The sequence below is a fragment of the Dermacentor albipictus genome, unplaced genomic scaffold, assembly GCF_038994185.2.
Source record: "Dermacentor albipictus isolate Rhodes 1998 colony unplaced genomic scaffold, USDA_Dalb.pri_finalv2 scaffold_26, whole genome shotgun sequence".
Lineage (NCBI taxonomy): Eukaryota > Metazoa > Arthropoda > Arachnida > Ixodida > Ixodidae > Dermacentor > Dermacentor albipictus.
This window is the reverse complement of record NW_027225580.1, coordinates 237,652-257,104: the sequence shown is the minus strand read 5'-3', so window position 1 is coordinate 257,104 and position 19,453 is coordinate 237,652. Positions and strand designations below refer to the sequence as shown.

At 42.3% G+C, this 19,453-nt stretch overlaps 1 protein-coding gene and 1 long non-coding RNA gene across 5 annotated transcripts in view; one reads left to right on the top strand and one right to left on the bottom strand.

The window, feature by feature from the left end:
- LOC139052528 (uncharacterized) overlaps window positions 1-19,453 on the top strand; it is a 330,782-nt gene that overhangs the window by 141,005 nt on the left and 170,324 nt on the right. The window lies entirely within an intron of this gene.
- Window positions 7,315-14,512, bottom strand: LOC139052538 (uncharacterized). Its single transcript, XR_011509956.1, has 4 exons — window positions 14,118-14,512; window positions 13,023-13,127; window positions 10,189-10,332; window positions 7,315-7,424 (listed from the first exon to the last, which is right to left on the bottom strand). It is a non-coding gene; the product is annotated as an uncharacterized lncRNA (long non-coding RNA).

Sequence of the window (19,453 nt, the reverse complement as noted above, 5' to 3'; positions counted from 1 at the left end):
GAGCAGCTCGAACACGGATTCTTTGCTGGGCTCGGCGAAAACGCAGGAAGTGGAACGTTAACCATGCGTCCCATATTACTGTTCCAGGCGGCTTTACTGCCAATTGTCACTGCTTCTTGGACATCGCAGAATCGTACCTGCGCTGCCCATGCTCGTGGAACAAGCGGCAACTTCACCCATCTGACAATGAGTTGGACATCAGGTTTTCTGCAAGATACCGTCAGTGCATGCGTCACATCGGCCAGTACCGAACGTATGAAATAGCAGCTGGAACATTGATTCTTCTGTGGGCTCGGCGAAAACACACGAAGCGGAACGTTAACCATGCGTCCCGTATTATTTTTCCAGGTGGCTTTGCTGCCAATTTTCACTGCTTCTTGGACATCGCAGAATCATACCTGCGCTGCCCATGCTCCTGGAACAAGCGGCAACTTCGCCCATCTGGTAATGAGTTCGACATCAGGTTTTCTGCAAGATAGCGGCAGTGCATGCGTCACATCGGCCAGTCCCGAACGTATAAAAGAGCAGCTCGAACATTGATGCTTCAGTGGGCTCGGCGAAAACGCAGGAAGCGGAACGTTAACCATGCGTCCCGTATTATTGTTCCGGGTTAGTTGTGTTCATTCATACCGCAGCGATGAAAGAGGCGTTGTTGTTGTGCCATGCCCACGGATTTTGATTGCATTAGCCTACGAGTGTTATCATGTGTGCAAATTGTTACTTTGTGGCGACGTAGAATTGAATCCGGTTCCCTCCAATGCTGATATGCTCCAGACGCTGATACGGGGCCAAAAGGCTATTACGGATGATCTGGCAGAGCTTAAAAGGCGGTTGGAAGACGCCGAAGGAGGTGTCGATTCATTCTCGACCCGAACGGCCCACCTTGAAACAAACGTCAAAGAAATAACACAAAATTATACAAATGCGAAATCCTTAGCCCTTCTGCTAAAAAACTTCAACAAACACTCGTATTGCAACATGCAAAACTTGTAGAGCTGGAAGATTGAGTCGGAGATCTAATCTTGTGGTTTTCGGCGTAGATGAGCGAGCAAATGAAACTGAGGCTGATCTGCGACAGAAAGTAATCAAGGAGGTGTTGGAGGAAAGGCTTGGCGTAAAGTGTTTCTCTATTGCTAGGATACATCTCCTGGGAAAACATCCTGGAAAGTAACCTGTAATCCTTTTTTTTAAATTATATGGAAAAACAAGAAGTGCTACGTAACTGCAACAAGCTTAAAGGAACGCAGATTTCCGTGCAAAAGGACTGCTCTGTCGAAACATTAAAAAAACGAAAAGTGTTGTAGCAAAGTGCTAAAGCTGATAAAAAACAAGGAAAGAAGGTCGCACTGGTGAACGATAAACTTGGCATCGATTCCCAATTCTACGCATGGGATGACGTTTCGAACACACGTGTTGTTGTCCGATCTGGAAAAGATCCTACACAAAAAGCATAGCTTTCACGGTGTACTCTTAAGAATCTTCGTGTGCTGTCTTTTAACACCAGAAGCGTTGTTAACATAGTGGAAAAACTAGAAATATTGCTTTTGACTTACGACCCTCATTTGGTTGCTATCACTGAGACGTGTTTGTATGATGACTCACACGATGATGAAGTTATTCCGCCCGGCTATCAGATACACAGGCCTGATGGAGGCACACGTGACGAAGGAGTCGCTGTTATTTCTAATCTCGGTATTGATGTACGTCCGACAAACCAGATTCAAATTCACGAACGCCTGTTTCGGAACGTCACTGCTAATGATGTTACATTTATGCTTTGTGTTGTTTATAAAGTCCCTTAAATGTCAGAATCATTTCTGGAACAACTTTACGATCATCTTCTTATAAACCACCCACGACACGTGAATATTAAAGATTTCCACCTTGCAGCTAGTAAATGGGATAAATTAGTTTAGGGGCAATCTAAGTCGAGTGATGTTATTTTAGACACAATGTTAGCTCTGAAGCTTGATCAAATTGTCTGTGAACCTACGCGCAGCAGTACTGTTTTGGAATTTGCAAGTGATATGTTTTTAAATGCTGTTATTAGTACAGAACCTGGTGTGTCGGATCACAGCTTATTGTTTTCTTGGTCTTATCGAAGGTCTGCAGGGGCATTCGAGCACTCATTCTGTGTGCATTAATGACTTTGACCACGCAGATGATACATCTATCACAGATTACTTAGACACTGCACTAAACCACAGTACGCATGACGATATTCATGCCTTCTGGCCACAATTTAAGAAGGCGGTCATATTCTCCATTGAACACTATGTCCCATTCCGGAAGGTACATAAAAACCATAAAAACCCATGGATCTCTAGGAATATTATCCATATTAAACGTAGACTCAAGCGACATAGAAAGCGTAGAGACGTAACACCCGAGAACCTTAATGAACTAAAAAGAAATTTGGCAACTAAAGTATATGAAGCGCGGACACATTACTATCATGTCACTCTTCCTGCATTCATTAGAGATGATCCTGCTAAATTTTGGAGATTTCTGGGTCAAAGCAATACACGGTAAATAAAGTTAAACTGAACAGGAAGTTCGAAACTGACGCCTTTATAATATCGCAGGCTTTTATTATTTATTTTCAGTGTTTTCGCTCCGTCAAGTGCTTATGTACCCCAACCCGCTATGCTCGATGATATGGACGTTCCTATCGTCACAAGGGAAGGTGTCTTAATTATGTTAAGCATCGTGAGCACCAGAAAGAGTATAGGACCAGATCAAGTCCCAAATGCATTTTTACAGCGCTATTCTATACAGATAAGCGATTTCTTGACAAAGGTCTTTAATGCATCCTTGCGTAGTTGCGAACTTCCGGACGACTGGAAAATTGCACGTGTCATCCCCATCTTGAAAAAGGAAATAGGTGAATAATTTCGAATTATAGGCCGATTTCTTTAACTTCTATTTGTTGCAAGTTACTAAAGCACATTGTGGCTCACAATATCCAGTGCATTTTAGAAGATAATAATATCTCATCTCCTTGCCAACACGGCTTTCGGAAGGGAATGTCCACGACGACACAACTGGTAACTACTCGCGACGTTTTAGCAGCTCTAGATCGTTCTGGGCAAATTGATATACTCCTGTTAGATTTTGCTAAAGCGTTTGATAAGGTTCCGCGCTGTACACTTATGAAATAATCTAGGGTTGCCGGTATATCTTATAAAATTGGTTGAGGCATATTGAACTAATAGAAAGCAGTTTGTTGAAATCAAATCTAGTGTATCTAGGATGCTCAGCATTACATCCGGTGTTCCCCGGGGAAGTGCTTTGGGGCCATTATTATTTCTTATATATGTATATGATTTAGTGCAAGCAATCCCTGATTCAGTGTCTATTAAAATTTTTGTAGATGATTGCATTGTGGTTAAAGAAATAATCTGCCATGAAGATCACAACCGATTACAGCGAACTCTCAGCCACATTGAATGCTGGTGCGCAGAATGGGACATGGAACTAAACGTTAACAAAACAGTGTTATTAAATTTATCGCGGAAAAAGAATCCTGCCTTGTTTACTTACACTGTCCATGGCTCTAACATTCAAGCAGTAACTCAATATAAGTATTTAGGGATTACTCTTTCTAGTGATATGACATGGGAGGCGCACATTTCTGCAATTTGCGCATCAGCTTTTCGGAAACTGTTTTCTAAAAAGGAAGCTGATAAAGGCAGCGGTGAATGTTAAACTTCAAGCATACAATTCCATTATCAGACCTAAATTGGAGTATGCATTCGTTGTATGGGATCCCCACACAAAAAAGATATACAGTGCTTAGAACACCTGCAAAGGAAAGCAATCAGATTTATATTTTATAAATATAAAAGGCTGGATTCTCCATCTAAGGTCATGAGTGCGCATAACATTCCCACACTAACTGTACGCAGAAAAATCAGTCGACGAAAATTCTTGCGTAATATTTCGTCTGGAAAAGTAAATATATTTGCGCCCTCATATTTAAAGTCCTTTGCAAGAAGACCAACACGTAACACTCACAAACACACCCTACAACCAATTTTTGCCAAAACAGGCATTTAAAGAGAGTTTTTTCTCACGCACAATTTCGGATTCGAACAGTCTACCTGAGTTTGTCTGCGAGGCTGAAAACTTTGACGAAGCCCTTGAACTACATTTGCTGTGCTAAATATCAACCTAGCCAAACTGCTATTATTTCTGGTGCAAGTACTGTTGTAAATTACGTGCCATTCTTCTTTTTATGTGTGTGATAAATATCGTCCTAATGAAACCACGGTATTATACTGTCGTGTGAAAGTTGTTAGAAATTATTTCTGTGCTGTTATTTTCCCATTTCATTGTAATTCCACTCCTGCTTGGGCCACATTGGCCTGCAGTAATGTGAAATAAATACAAAAATAGCGTGACAAAGACCGAAGAAGCCGTAACAAAGGGACGCAGCCTGAAATCGGTGAGAAAGAAACTTGATATAGGACAAACCGAGGTGTATGCACTGAAAGATAAGCCAGGTAATATCAGAAATCTCGAAGATATAGTAAAAGCAGCGGAAGAATTCTATACTGACCACTACAGTACCCGGAGAAGTCAGGATACCTCAATTAGAAATAGTAATGAGCAGGATGCAAAAACTGCTCCTATAACTAGCGATGAGGTTAGAAGGTCCTTGCAAGACATGAAACGAGGAAGAGCGCGAGGAGACGAAGGAAAAACAGTTGCTTTAATTAAAGATGGAGGGGACCTAATGCTTGGAAAAATGGCGGCTCTTTATACGAAGAGTCTATCGACTGCAAGGGTCCCAGAAAACTGGAAGAATGCAAACGTTACACTAATCCACAACAAGGGAGACATTAAATAATTGAAGAATTACCGACCCATTAGCTTACACCCAGTATTATATAAAATATTTTCCAAAATAACCTCCAATAGAATAATGGCAACACTGCCCTTTGGTCAACCAAGTGAACAGGCTGGCTTCAGGAAGGGATACTCTACAACAGATCACATCCATGATATTTTTCAGGTTATTGAGAAATCCGCAGAGTATAATAAGCCTCTCTTTATGGCTTTCATATATTACGAAAAGTCCTTTAGTTCAGTAGAGATACCAACAGTCATAGCGGCATTACGTAATCAAGGAGCACCAGAACGCTTACGTAAATACCTTAGAAAATATCTACAAAGGTTCTACAGCTATCATAATTTTACACAATAAAAACCGCAAGATGTCTATAAAGGAAAGGTTCAGACAGGGAGACAGTCTCTCCAATGCTATTCACTTCCTGCTGGGAAGAAGTATTCAAGCTGTTAAACTGGGAAGGCATAGGAGTAAAGATCGACAGTGAATATCTCGGCAACCTTCGGTTTCCGTTGACATAGTTCTATTCAACAACAACGCAGACGAGTTACAACAAAGGCTTGAGGACCTTAACAGACAGAGTGTAAGAGTGGGGTTGAAGAATAGTATGCAGAATATAGGGATCACGATAAATAGCCGGGAAAAATGACCAGTCTTCAGACTCCCTAGTCGGCGTCTAGAGTGTGTGAAGGAGTACGTTTCCCTAGCTCAATTATATACAGGGAACCCTGATCATGAGAAGGAAATTCGCAGAAGAATAAAAATGGATTGGATCGCATACGGCAGACATTACCAGCTCCTGACTGGAAGCTTACCATTATCATTGAAAAGGAACGTGTACAATCAGTGCATTTTACCAGTGCTTAGGTATGCGGCAGAAACTTGGAGACTGACAAAGAAGCTTGAGAACAAGTTAAGAACCGCGCAAAGAGCGATGCAACTAAGATTGCTAGGCATAACGTTAAGAGACAGAAAGAGAGCGGTTTGGATCAGAAAGCAAACGGGTATAGACGATATTCTAGTTGACATCAAGATAATACAATCGAGCTGGGCAGGTCATGTAATGCGCCGGTTAGATAACCATTCGACCATTAGGGTTACAGAATGGGTACCAAGAGAAGGGAAACGCAATCGAGGACGACCGAAGATTGGGTGGAGCGATGAAATTAGGAAATTCGCGGGCGCTAGTTGGAATCGGTTGGGGTAAAACAGGGGTTACTGGAGATCGCAGGGAGAGGCCTTCATCCTGCAGTGGACATAAAAAAGGTTGATGATGATGATGATAATGAAGGTGCCTCAGAAAGGCTAGCCGATGTTTCCATATTAGGACCTATCTTCGTCAAAGGCGGCCTCGACAACCTCGGCATGTCAGATTTACCGGGTTAGTAGCTGACTTCACGAGCAGTTGTCGGTGGCGGCTGGTTGTAAAGGGAGAGAATGCAAAGGAAATGAGCGCTGTCGCTTTGCGTCTGCAAGCGGTGCTTTTAGGCGGGCGGCAAGGGTGGGAGAGTGGGAAGGCGGGCATATAAAAAGAAAGGCAAAAGCAAAAGACCAAGAGGTCAAACACACACACACACACACACACACACACACACACACACACACACACCCTACTAGAAAATCCTATTTGTTTTCAAACGGGTTTCATCAAATAGGGTTATGGAACGGGACCCCGTTTGATCCTGTTCAGTCCTGACCTGTTTAAATCCTGTTTATTCCTGTTTAAACCTGACCCGTTTAAATCCTGTTTAAACCTGACCCGTTTAAATCCTGTTTGATCCTGACCCGTTTAAATCCTGTTTAATCCTGACCCGTTTAAACCCGTCCTATCTAAGCCAGACCTGTTTGCCCCTGTTCAGACCTATATTTTGCTGCAATCATACCTGGTCCTTTCAGAATGGATTGATGTTGCTTAATATAATTTACTCTTAAACCTATTTTGTACATTTGTGTATTTGCGATCAGCATTGAAGAGAAGTAGATCTGCATTATGTTTGCAACAAGAATGCCACTTTCACATGTAGGTTTGCCTGGCACATTGCTTGATACGAAGATGAACACAATTTTCGGCATAAATTGATTAGCACTACCAACACTGATGTGATACATCATGAACAAGTTTTGTACGACCCACGAGTACGTTCTTTATGTATGACCTACAAGAAAATGCACCCTGAAGAAGACTGTACCTCATTTTCATATTTACTACAAGTATGCAAAAATTCTTGCAGATTAAGTATTTGTTCGATTACTTGTACTCGTTTTAATGCAGTGCTTTTCGTTGCAATGGTTTGTTCACAAATCCACAGTAAAGCGTAATATTGGGGTGAAAAATGTCAGGCAAAGTATTGGCATGTACTTGTAAGTGAAAAAGACAAGTATACTTTACGTAGGTATTTCTGTACACCAACTTGAGCTTTCATTAAGCCTGAAGTCATCCGGCTTAAAAAAAAAGCATGTCATAAATGTCCCAAGCACTGTTTATTGGACCTTCTAACGGTATTTCGATGCATCCAGTCTGCCGAGAGAAGACCGCTGGAGTGGGTTGCTTGGGTGAGAGCGAGCAGGGCACCTGAAAAAGTAAAGCCAATAATTTATCTTGATTCATGCAACAGGTTGGCACATAGGCAAATTCGCCTATGTTTCCACAGATAAGAAAGGTTCAGCATTCCGGTCATAGGAGATAATGAATAAATCTTATTGAAAAATATGTGGTTTCATGCAATGCCTATGTTTCAAGGGAACATAAATTACTGTGGGAGAATAAGCTGTCATAATTAGCAGGCGATTGAAGCAAGTGTTATAGGAAAAAGATGGACACATCGTTTGATTAGCAATAATTACTAGTATTGAAGCAACAGAATACAAACATGAAATACCTTTAAAAACAACACCGACAGGTTGAGATAATAGATTATTCAGAAACTAAACCCTTCTGCCAGCAAAATACCGTAGTGTACTGGCTTTGACATTGCGCTGCTCAGGCAGAGGGCATGGGGTTGAATCCCGGCCACAATGGCTGCATTTAGATGGCAGGGAAATGCCAAAACCCCTATGTAAGGTCTATTGGGTACACGTTAAAGGAGACTAGGGATCCCGCCAACTTGAAGTTATAAAAACCGGGGTAAATTTCGAGATAAGCAAACTCACAAAAGTAGAAGGCCCTGGCCATGCGAAGACCATATAAAGCCTTTTAAGGTAGGTGCCAGCAGCCGCAAAATTTCTTGCAAAAACGAAATATAGCAGAAGCGGTATTTTTCCGTAGATCACTTTTGCAAGGTATTTTACAACTTGACACTTGACATGTTGGGCATCTACGGGCAACAGCAATTCTTGCACAGATCATAGCAAACACTGTTGCACCTAGGTATACATAGACACATAGGTATAGGTACAGTCGCCGACTGATTTTCCGGACTCCGAAAATTCGGACTTGATTACTCGGTCTGCTTCACGGCACCGCCATTCTCCCCATGGACCATAATGTATAACAACTTCCGAAAGTTCGGACGCCTTGCAACCTCTCGTCTGATTTTTCGGACACTCCTTGAGCCAACTTGATCGAGAGCACCATGCACCGACTCTGACCGTTGCATCGTTCTACTTGCTGAACGACATTTTTGTTTTGAACGGAGCCTCCTTGCTGCCCCACTAAGTGGCGCTACTGCAAATCCCTGCTCATCATCATCGTCTCTGCCTGGTTTGTAGCTACAGCAGTTCCGGTCTCAGCTTAGTATGCCACGTCAAGACAATCCAGCAGCTGATTTGTTTGTTTCTTCGTGCACGACGCTGCGAGTAGGCCAGGTTTTTTGTTTGTGCAACTGATGTCGGCGTGACGATGTTTGATGAAGCAAGATGGGCCAATTCATTCCACTAATATCTAGAATAGCTACCTGTAAGCACCACCTACCTTTCAACAACATTTGCAAAGCATAAAACCTCATCCTGAAAAGTCTGCACATGAAGACATCGGTAGCAACTTCAGCGTGGGGCCTCAAGATAATTCGGCAAGCCAAGAAATTACTGACAGCACGAGTGCAAGCATGCCAACAGGAAATCAGTGGCTGAATAATGCACCTTCTACCAATTGGTAGACAGTGCATTTTCGCAAAGCCCTAACTACAGCAGATCATTGTTCAGGAGTTCCCGAATGCACAGCTCTATGCCATTTTCACACCGACTCTAGGGAAGCACCTCTGCACAGTTGCAAGAAAAAAAGCTAGATGCCCCAAGAGAAATGAGCCCACTCAAGCCATGGAAGTTGTGTTTACCTTGTCTTCCTACAACTACTCAAAACCTAGGACTGCTGTTTTGCACAAGGGAACAAACGTCAACATTGGTGCCTCGCCCAACACAAGTGGTCTGCGCTGTAGAAGGTGCCATCAGTCAGCCCACAGATGAGGCCCACACCAGTGCTGTCAGTGTGCTGTACAAATTGCAGAAGCAGAGCCTACAAGCTTGTCTGCCTTAGTGTGATCGCACCAATGAACGAAAACTAACGAATCAAGTTTGTTTCGTGCCGAGAACAGTTGCCTCATGCTGGCTTGGTTTGTTGTGTAGGCATGTAAATAATGAAAAGGCCTGCATCACTATCTCGGAGAAAAAAATCATGTAACAAAGCACGTACAGTACACAGGTGCAGTGTCTGTCACATACCATTTCGTGCAGTAGAATCTACATCGGATAAACTGGCCAATGTATAAATGACTGGCAGCGTGACCAAGCAAACTTGATGCATGGGTCAGTTAGCAGTGGTAGTGCACTGCTCTCGGCGCACATGCACCTATGTTTGAAAGCTGCTTGATCGTGACAAAATATAAAGACAAAAGCGCTGGAGAGATATCTGAGGCTTTTCTTATATGTATGACGAGGAACCTAGCGCTAGGTCCTCATGCAGAGAATTACTAGACAGTGAGACTGCTTCTTATCATTGTAAAACAAGTGTCACGCTCACCATGTGATGCGTCCTTTTCGTTTCTGTGCGAACAGCATGTATTTAGATCTATTCTCCCCCTTTCACCTTTTGCACAATATCACTGTGCGAGCAATAATACTGAACTGTTAGTAGCACTCTGCCCTGTTGCCTCCTTTCTTTCCTTGTGAATTGTGTGCTAAATAAGGCTTTTTTTGGTGAAAGAGTGCTAGTTGAACGCATAAACTAGCGCCATGGCACTTTGCAATACAGGACTGTTATAATTCTCTAAAAATTTGTCCATGCAGAACAGTGTCAAAAGAACACCTTAAAGAAAGAACATGAGTGTATCTATCATAAAGACCAATCCTTGTCTTTTTTCCTTAACATAATTTTCAATACCGATATTGAAGTACAAGCTCACCATATTATATCACCTTGTCAATGAAGCAAGGCACAAGGTGCCCAACTGTCGCGGGACCAACTTGGATGTGGAGATCAGCGCAGATCAGCAACATAGCAGGGTCTGCTTACACTTCTTCTCCAGGTCCAGCCATACCTACAACAGCTATAAAACAAGTGAGCTTAGAATCACAAGCGAAACAATATAAAAAGTGACACTGAACAAAGCAACTTTCGTTAAGCATAAATAGGATCGAAATGCTGACATTATGCCCATAAGTAACTTCACTTTGAGCAACAAAGCATCCAATTTAAGAAAGATTATATGTATCAGCTATCTATGTGAGAAAAATTAATCGAACGCCCTCTATTTGCCATACCCCTCCCCCACTCAGTCAGGGAGACATATGTCTCCCTGACTGAGTGAGCTGATCCCAGGTATAGTGTAATTAAAGGTTGTCACTTGGAGGGCCAATCCCGATACCATTGCATGACTTGTACAATAATTTTTATGTGTTGTAATGCTGGCCATCCTGCAGGCACTGCAACATTATAGCACCCATAAGGGTAATGGTATTACCTGATAAGGTTAACTGATAGGTGTCCCCAGAAGCATAACTCGGCATGTATACTCGGAGGCCATTATTATAAGAGAAGCAATGGCAGAGGTGAAGCTTTATCCTGTGCCATATGCAAAATGGCCGAGCACGCCCAGCTTCTGGTTACATTCTCACTTGTGACCACTGCAACAGGGTGACTGACATGCGTAACCAGCAGTTTGTAGGACCACATTTTCATAACCTGCAATTTGTTTTACATCTGAAGAGATCAGCCTCAAGCTCCATGCTGCGCTGCACTCAAGAAGCATTATAAACTGGCAACATTTATATGCTATGTTGCATGGTTTGTTGCATGCTTTAGGAATTTATTTATTATACACATAGCTCATAGGCTCCAGTTGGAGTATTGCACGAGGTGGCAAGAAAACAAATTCTGAACTAACAAGGAGAACATTCAACAAAACAAGTCAGACCAAAGAAGAAACAATAACATACTCTCATAATGGGACTATGTATCTGGCAGCTAGCTTCTAAAAAAGACAATTAGGAATGTTTTACTACTGGTAGCGCTTTAGGGGATGGAATGTAGAATTCCAAGCTTCATACACTTTTAAGCCACCTTTCGCGGCTTTTTGTTTTGAACTCCTATTCTCTGTACTATTATAGAAATGAATACCCCCCCTCCAAAATAAAACAAAGAAAATCATGTAATGCACAGTAATGTAACACAATAATGTAATGCACAACAGTGAATACTTAGAAAAATGTAAATAAGAACATGGAGTCTATGTGGGCACACATGTTAGAAGTCTACATGAAAGCATAATAATAAAGGTGGGCAAAGCATTTATGCTTTTGTCGGGCAACCTGCAGCAAGACATACAGGTAAAAGGATATGCATGCCTCACAACACAGTCCCTAAAAATATCTGTCACAATACAGTGAGTAGGTATATCATGCATATCTACAATAGCTCCTAATTATATTTAACTCAGAGGGGGCTACCTATGTAACTTGATCAAACTGAAGGTGGGCCAAATTCTAAATATACGATTCAAGTAGACAGAAAATGGACGTTATGAAAATGCATCTACAGCAAAAGTGTTGTACATTATTGTTGTACATTATGTCATACCTGCCAACCTGTGAACATAATATTTTGTAAAAATGCTGCAGACACTAAATTCTTTGTTGGGGACATAGCACACATTATTTTAAAGCTTGCTCTCAGCACCCCCATTGTTGCATACACACACACATTATTAATAAAGGGAAAATCGCACATCTACCCGCGCGTAGCAATTGCTACAAAAGAAACCCGTACGGATTCCTCGAAAGGAAAGCCTCACAGTTGAAAAAAAGAAACCGTCCAGGTCTGGGACTCAAACCCGGGACCACCGCCTTTCCGGGACAGCCGCTTTACCATCTAAGATAACCAGGCGGCTAGCAGATGGCCGGGCCAAGTCGAATTTGTCGACAACATGAAGCAAAGGCAAGGGTCTGACGTAATAGTTCTGCGGAAACGCGCAAGGTGTAGAGAAGTAATTAATAAAGGAGAAAAAATTTTACGTCAAACCCTTGCTTTTGCTTCGCGTTGTCAAGTAATTCGACTTCGCCCTGCCATGTGCTAGCCAGCTGGTATTCTCAGATGGTAGAGTGGCTGCCTCGGAAAGGCGGTAGTCCCGGGTTCGAGTCCCGGACCAGGACGAATTTTTCTTCAACTGTGCGGCTTTACTTTTGAGGAACACATACAGGTTTCGTTTGTAGCAAATGGTACGAGCGGGTGGATGTCTGATTTTACCTTTATTAATTACTTCTCTCCACCACGTGTGTTTGCGCAAAACTATTACGTCACACACACATTATCAACCATTATTTAACTTGTCGTGCAGCACGAAAAGCAGCAGCGAACTTGAAACCAGTAACTGACAACATTTTTTTTTTATATTACAGAGCTTTACGCTGCTTCAGGAATTTATCTGACTAAACTTCCTAAAAGCAAGTGCCCCTCTGATGTTCTCGTTAGAGATATTGCATCGCTAATAATAAAGCAGTACAAGTACCATTACAATTAATTTTTTACATGCATTTTAACAATGTCATGCCGTCAATCTCTCAACAGCTTTAAAACATCTTAACCAACACAACTTCATTCTCTTTCTAAAATGACATTCATAAAATTGTAAAATGAGCCCACATTTGTAAACCCACGAAAAATTCAGGAGAGTTTCCAAACATGGATGATACCAACAAAATCTGCAGCTCGTGTAAGTGGCAGCAACTACTTTGCACACACCTTGTCACAGCATGCACATCAGGTACTTTTCCGTGCTGTTGAGGCTGCAGAAGTGCCGCAGGTGCCTATGTGGAGGTGCCTCTGGTTCACAAAATCTTGCCATCCCTAAACAATAATAAATACTTATTTATTGTAATCCCTGCTGAAACTACAAACTTGTGATATAAAAAGATCACGTCATATTTTGAAAAAAGTATCATACAACCAGTTACATGAAGCTGCAACTGGTTGTGCAGATATCTGATTATAACATCACAGGCGGTTAAATAACACTTAAATCGAACTGTAGAGAACATGAATCTACTATGAAAAAGTTCACACAAACGTACAGCTGTATAACGTGAAATGTGAATTGTACTATCAAAAAATTCCTTAGGACATGAAAAGCGTTCAAAAACCTAACTTGTCTATGCGGCGCAACAAAGCACTACTCCCAAAGGACGATGCGCTTAAAATTACAACAGACCACCTCATTTCTGGAGGGACAATACAGAAAAGAGAAAGATTTTTCGATTAAAAAGAAACATTGCTTATGTAATTTCGGCTTCTCTGCTAGATCGGAATCCCTTACAAGTACACGAAAACACACAGGACACTAATACACGTCATCTGACGACACTTTAGAAACAGAAGAATTTCCATACAAGCTAAAAATCTGGCCATGCGTCGACGAAGAAATCGGGTGCCATCTCGCGCAGCTGTTAGCTGTGACGACGACACATCGACGTACTACTTCTAGAAATGCCTATACCATTTCTTAATGAAAAATTATGTACACAAACAGTAACTTTCTTTGCTTGAATTTTTGTGCCCATTTAGATCAAAGAACCACCCGCGCTAGCGTGCTTCATAGGTGAAAGTAAATAAACCACAGATAGAGCTGTTGGCAACATGAACACGTTTTAGGGCAATTTAAATGGAACTTTTTGCTAAATGTGCACTGCGACATGAAGAACAACCATTTGAAAAGCACATTTATAATTCTTGCTGCTTTACAAATCCGGATCCGGTTGTTGTACGGATCTTGCGATACGTACAACAACGCACACTTCACGAACCATAGACAGGAAGAATGCGCGCAAGCGCCGGACTTACCTTTCTAGGCGTACTCGGAAAACGCTCCTTTTAGTGTCGCAGGTGCCGTGGCATCGACTGCACCAGCGGTCCTTCCGGCGCACACACTGTTGAATTGCGGATCAACTACAGGATGTAAGAGCACAACTTTCACCAAATTCTTCCGTACAGCGCGATACGATGCGACAGTGCCAGAGGAGGAGATCCTGTTCATGAGCCCGGAACAAAGGAAGCGCGAAGGGTCATATCTTCGACATCGGCGCACCACACGAAGGATACTGCGGGCTACATTACGCGGTCCCAGGGGTTTTGTGATTCTAAATGCATACAAAATGCACCTCAATTTCTCTCGGCACAGCGTACACACGATAAAACAACTACATCGGACGGCGTCAATGCAGCAAGCATTCACATGTGGCGACAACTGAGGACGGCAAAATAGTATCACCTGTAACTTTACCGGCGCTCCCTGTGCTGCCATCTGTAGGCCGCCACCGAAAGCGACCGTGCTTTCGGTGATCTCATGGATGGTGACGGCGTTGTATTTCGATGTTATGCGAGTCGTACAGCGTCTTGTACGACGTGTTTCAGCAACGTTGCTTTTAATAGAGAGGACAGCAATCTGCGTATACGCCGTATAGACGTCTCACCCACTTGAAAAACACAACAGCAAATTTTCAGTCTGTCGTATTTTGGGACGTTGTGACTGTCGTTCTGTGCTCTGTAGTGTGACGCCCTGTAGTCGAAAATTCTGTAGTTCCTGATCAATATTTATTAAAAATTGACAGAGGCCAGTTTAAGGATATGTAAAATTATTAATACGAAATAAAATAAAAAAACAAAGGTAGAAAAAAGATGCCTTTCGCCAAGGATTCGAACCTTGGACCTGACGATTCCGAGACAAGCATCTTACCACTGCACCACGCCGAACATCATTGCCAGTGCGTTTAAGCTATGTCAAGAGTGTAAATTGCTGTCTGGGTTGCTGTTTACATTTGCATTTTAAAAGCCATGATGCGCTTTCACTTCACCGCGTCAACTGCCGCATCTCTAAGAGATGAGCAAAAGCGTTGTTACCATCGACAGGTACATCGTGGAGTGCTAGACCATCGATTGTGCTGTAACGATATCCATATTTCATACGAAATTCAGAAATAGACAAGGGTGACCGGGGACACTGAGGGTTGTTACTGCTAATTTCGACAATTGTCTCTTGCTCTTTACACTTTTGAGCTCGCATATAATTCGTGTGTTCAATGCAATATAGCTACATAAACACTCGTGGATGAGTCTTCATCTCGACAGAATACTGGCTTCTCACGGCAGCGCTGTACCAGATTAATGAGACCCGAGCGAGACAGCTTTTCACGCAACTTTGTGGAACAATCCAAAGCTTCTTTTCCGCTTCGCATATACTTGTGCAACATTTCTGGGAAATTAACTAATGTGTCAGGGTAACCGCACATGTAAGTCCACAGGCCTGTGTGCCCCATCTTACCAAATAAAACAACGCGGATACGCAGCCATTCCCGCAGATGGTATGATTTTGATCAGCGGCCGATTTTGAGGAGGCCGGTAGGGCGTTGCTGGTGCCGCGTCGTTACGGCACAATTATAACAATTGGCAACGTCGACTTTAATGCCGGTGTCGGTGCTATCAGTATTGCCGGCTTCTTAGAAGCACGATTGAATACCGCGCAAGAAAAAAAAGTACAGTGTACACCACCGATGCGAAGCTGACATTTTAAAGGGCCGCGACGGAAAGTGCTTCTGTTGCGACTTCACAACTCTTGGCCGTCGCGACCGAATGTTTCTGTTGCGACGTCAGAATCGCTGTCGTAACGTCAGAAATGTCTGTCGCAACTTCAGAAACGTTAGGAACCTCTGTCGTACAACAGAAATTGCTGTAGTTGCAGCAGGAATTCCTGTTTCTTTTTCAACTGGGCAGGACCGGGAATCGGTTTGAAATTCGCAGCTAGCATATCGCAGTATGGTCTGTGAATGTTCCGAGGTAGTCACGCAATTTCTGTAGAGCTTGATAATGACCCCAATTTAGCACTAGTGGCTGAATTGTCAGGATGTCGAACAATAAAACGTTCCTCCCCAGTTCTATTCAAGCATTAAACTCGTATGCATGATACCATCCAGTATGGTTGCCACAAAGCTCCAGAATAAACCAGCTTGTGTGCCAAACAGGCGACCCTATATGGTGCCACTGTGTCCAGTATAAGCCAGTTTAGTTGCAAACAGGGCCCCTGTTAAGACCCGTTTCTACTTGAACTGGTCGTGCCTATACCTGCTTGCATGCCAAACGGGACCCCGCTCAGCCCTGTTCATGTGTGAACTGGTCCAGTTTATACCTGTTTGCATGCCAAACGGGACCCCGTTCAAACCTGTTCGTGTGTAAACTGGTCCTGTTTGTACCTGTTTGTTGCTAAACAGGTCCCTGTTAAAACCAGTTTAAACCTGTATAACCCAGTTTGAATTTAAATAGGATTTTCCAATAGGGCACACACATATATATATATATATATATATATATATATAAGCATAATGGCATGAATAGGTATACAATGCCATGAGCGCGAAGGGCGGCCCAAAGTACTGGAACACCACGAAGAGCACCATAATCGCGCTCGAGGTGTTTTCCGGGAATAACTTAATACCATAATTTTGGAATGTAGGAGCATATCTTATTGTCTCGACTCTAGTTTGAGTGCGAAAAAATGTCAGTGCAGTCGCGAACACTGTCGACCGTCTTAAATAGGTTTAAGTCGTCAGCGTATAGATGGGACGAAGAGTGTTCTATTGCAGACACTGTCTATGAACGGATCATTAGGGAACTGCGCAGGTAACCTCATAGCTAATAGAACTGTATCCGTTAATTTCAACAAAGCACCATCTATTGCTTAGGTAATTTGATACCAGAGCAGTGATGGAAGAACGTATGACCATTTTGGTGAGCTTTATAACGTGAAGCTCATGGCAAACATGAAATACTTCGCTTGGGTCAAAGGGCGTCTTTTGGTCCCCTACTACATGCACTACCACATGGGACGAAGAGTGTTCTATTGCAGACACTGTCTATGAACGGATCATTAGGGAACTGCACAGGTAACCTCATAGCTAATAGAACTGTATCCGTTAATTTCAACGAAGCACCATCTATTGCTTAGGTAATTTGATACCAGAGCAGTGATGGAAGAACGTATGACCATTTTCGTGAGCTTTATAACGAGAAGCTCATGGCAAACATCAAATACTTTGCTTGGGTCAAAGGGCGTCTTATGGTCCCCTACTACATGTACTACCACACTAGAAGCATGGCCATGCATGTACACAAGTTCGTTGTTGTGGAGCACACTGCTGAAAAACCATGCTGTTGATCTATTAGAATGTTCTTTGCAGAAATAGAAAGCAGGGAATGCAACATAGATGCAACATTTTAAACGCCGCGTAGAGGATAGATTTAGACCGTTAGTTAGTAACTGCACTTACAGCATCCGATTTATGTACGGGCATAAGTACGCATTAGTAAACCTACTAGTCTTGGGGGAACTCTCGAAGGTGCGTGTCATCCACACTCTAAACAAAGAGAGTTCCGGGCACTCTCTTTGAGGGAGTACCTGCTTGCCCCATATTTCACTCTCTTTTCGAGAGTAGATCGACCCCCTTTAAGAGAGAGTAGAATAACTCCTCCCGGCAGAGTTATATTGATCCACCGCAAGGGAGTGTTAGCACTCTTCCGCGGAGTGCTAATACTCTCCCCACAAGGGTAATAATACTTCCACAGACCGAGTGCTTCTACTCCTCCAAATCGAATACTTTTGCTCCTCCAAGCCGAGTGTTTCTGCTGCCCCTAACAGAGTGCTAGTACTCTTTCCAATAGTGTGAAAGCACGATGTAGAGCCATGGTCACGTTAGAAACGATTCACAATACTTACGTGTGGGGAATATTTGATTCCTTCATAAGCAGCTCCTGCACTTATGCTTGGTGAATTGGATGTAATCTGTAGTCGCCGAGTTACTCAAATGAAGCACTTTCTCTCTTAAAACGCCAAAACCTTCATTGATCAGTCGGAAAACCAACTGAATAATAATTTGAGAAACGTACTGACAAACACATAAAATCAGATTACAATGATGCCCATGAACTTTACAACACATCTTGTAATAAAACATATGTATATTCTTTAAAGTTTCATCAGTATTACAGTGTAGAAATATTCTTTATTTGAATTGGCTCCACCTTCTTAAAAATAAAGTATACAATGGAAAGTTTAACAAAGAAAAAACGTATGCAAACTCACAAAGCGTTGACACTACAGTCGAAGAGAAATATGCGCCACATTACTGGCCAGCAAACGCATTTCTGGGACAATACGTGTGCACTTATATGGCAGAGGTTAACAGACGAGCTGCGAAGCATGGGGCTGGTAACGTAGATAAATTTTGCAAGAAACTTTTTTTGTGTGCCATATTCAAAGACCGCAGCTCATTTGATAACATCTTGTACAGTGTATGGATGTTCCTGACTAAGAGTACAGTGCATTTTGAAAAGTGTTGTATATTCTCATGTGAGGCCGCAGATTTATCTAGCTTTGCTTATATTTCACATAAGGTTATTCATGTATGGTCTGCAACAATTCTTTCCCAGAGTGCCTTGTCATGGTTCTGCAGCAATATCCTGCCCGGTCTCAAAGCGGTACAGAGGCGTATCATATTTCCTATTCGGTTTACCTCCTCATTAAAGTGATTTGCTGGTGCTGTTGGGATTGTTCCGTTACACTTTTTCACAAATAAATAAAATTAGGTTTTCAATGTTATCTAGTGTGTAGCAAATGAGTATAAAACTACAAGGAGCATTGGCATTAAAATCTTGCGCATAAAATTTCTTGTAATATGTGGCAGCTTTTCATTCCCATTACGGTGAGAATGCTATACTTCTGTGGAGCAGCTTGCATAATTACTTGATCAATTATTGTCACTATTTGAAAATGCAATCTAGCTAAAGCATAGCGGGGCTTCAGATGTGAACGAAAATCAGATGTCCTGAATATATTGCATCAAAGGCGACATAAACATAGGTACAGGTAGGGAACTGCACGAAAAAGACAAAGAAGCAAATCATAAATTGGGAAAGGCAGGTTTCACATATCCTTTTCATGGACGTGGATTTTGCATGTGGCAATGCATAAACTGGCACAGTGAACCAACTACCTGAAACGAAAGCTTTTTCTCTACTGAAGTGGTTGAGATGCGCTAAAGAAAAATTATTGCGCTTCACAGAATCTTATGTTCATCTCAAAACAAGTAAATATGTGTCTAGGAAGAATAATACATTGCCTCACTGTGCAC